Source organism: Amphimedon queenslandica, unplaced genomic scaffold (genome assembly GCF_000090795.2).
Source record: "Amphimedon queenslandica unplaced genomic scaffold, v1.1 AMPQUscaffold_13422, whole genome shotgun sequence".
NCBI classification, from domain to species: Eukaryota; Metazoa; Porifera; class Demospongiae; order Haplosclerida; family Niphatidae; genus Amphimedon; species Amphimedon queenslandica.
Genome location: NW_003546342.1, coordinates 225106 through 226739, shown reverse-complemented (window position 1 = coordinate 226739; position 1634 = coordinate 225106).

Here is a 1634-nt window from a genome sequence, read left to right as displayed (position 1 = left end):
TACATGCATCATTAAACTGGAAAATTTTTTATTGAGATCAATTAAGGTATCCAATATCTCTTTTTCACCTTCAGCTGTTTCAAACATTACTTTTGCCTGTGATGATGGTCTGGTAGTGACAGCAAGATAACTGCTAGCTGATAGTGGTGCACTTTTTTGTAAGTTTTCTTTAATTTCACGTACAAATATGCTGTTTTCTCTTGTCTTGTTCAGTGCATTAATCACATCAGCCCATGTTGCATTGGATGCTATATTTAACCATTTTGAGCACAATACTAACTTTCGTTCGTCAATTTTGACTAGTTCAGCTTCAATCTTTGAAATGTCAGAATAAGTAATTCCTGGTAAGCCAAGACCAAAAGGTTTCCAGTCAACAAGTGGATCAAGCCATTGAATTAATAATGAAATATCAGGTCGATCATCAATCATAGGACCAGGATTGAGTTCAACATCTCCTGATAAGAGGAGGAGCATACGTACACAAACAATCAAATAGAGATCATGGTAAATCAGGTTAGAACTGCTGCCTCCAGGTAAGACTACTGACTGGAGGTAATTTGTATCAGTAACAGTAACACCAGTAATACATTGTACTTGGCAGCAGTTACCTAATAATAAAATACCAGTAAATATACAAATACAAAGTTGCAATTGTTGTTTACCTGTTGGAGGAATCATCAAGATGTGTAGTTTTAATAAAGAGAGAGAGTGAAAGAGGAGGAGGAGGAAAGCAATAAGAGACAGAGCTGCTGGCAGTTTAGATGTCTTCTTTCCTGATGTAGTACTGCCTGACTTGCTGTCTACTGCAGCTTTGAATGAGTGAGAGTGGCGGCCATTAGCTGGTCTACTGGAGGCAGCTTGACAGTAGTTCCACAGTCCAATACTTGCTCGCCATTGAGAGACATCAATCATCTTGTACTATAGTATGGAGGACAATGAGAGAGTTAGGTAACTTAAGGTGTAGCTATTTCAGTGATCACTTACACCACAATATAGAAAGAAGGACTTTATAAAAGGAAAGTAAGAGAAAGCCTTTCTACCACAAATTTAGCACAAGTTTGACTAAAGAAACAAGCTTTTGCAAAACTGAGCAGGTTACATACATGTATATCAGCTAAGGATGGGTGTATCAGTGTATGTGTGTGGTATATAGCACCTCATGAAAATAGTTACTGGAACACACCAATAACACTGAATATCATTATGAACAATGATTATAATTTGTAGTGCTGTGCATGTGAGGATGTTATGCCCACAAACAGAATTTATTGCATACCAGTCAACTGTTACATGCATACATTATGATAAAGATGTTCTCAGTAGTTGAGTCACTTTCTCTCCTTTTAAAAAGACTAGATATATGTTAATGAGCAGGGAGGAGGCTGGCTAAGTGAGAATACTGCTAGTATGTATATATGGATCTAATATTCTTGAAAAAATAAGTTGCTATAGGTAATACTGAGCAATAATAACTACACAATGTCTGTATAAGCTTGAGAAAATAAAAATAATTTAAGTATATTTACAAATTGACTTTATTGGATAGAGCTATTCTTCAAGGAGTGGCTCTCGTAGTTGAGGATAATCTTGAGAATGATGAACAACAGGTTCTTTGTGATAACTGTGACAAAATG